A 420-nucleotide genomic window follows, 5' to 3' on the forward strand; every position below is an offset into this window, starting at 1 on the left:
AACTTGTCAACTAGATCCTGCAGCCTGGCAACATTTTTCTTGTCCTCCTCAGTCTATAAAAGTTTTTTAAAAGTAATTACATGTTTTTTGTAATATGTATGTTAAGTTGATTTGTATGTTAACTATGAAAGTGACTGTACCTGATAGGTGAGCTCCTTCACCCTCCTTTCATATTTACGGACACCCTTAATGGCATCTCCTCCACGTCTCTGCTCAGCCTCAACCTCTGCCTCCAGTTCACGCACCTTCAATAAACAATAAGAAAATAAGAATGCATTATTTTTAAATGAGTTCATCCCTGCAAATTATTTCTTTCTTTCTTACCCTGGACTCCAGTTTCTGGAGCTGCTTCTTGCCACCCTTCATGGCCAGGTTCTCAGCCTCATCCAGGCGGTGCTGCAGGTCCTTAACAGTGACCTC

Source organism: Etheostoma spectabile, chromosome 8 (assembly GCF_008692095.1).
Source record: "Etheostoma spectabile isolate EspeVRDwgs_2016 chromosome 8, UIUC_Espe_1.0, whole genome shotgun sequence".
NCBI lineage: Eukaryota > Metazoa > Chordata > Actinopteri > Perciformes > Percidae > Etheostoma > Etheostoma spectabile.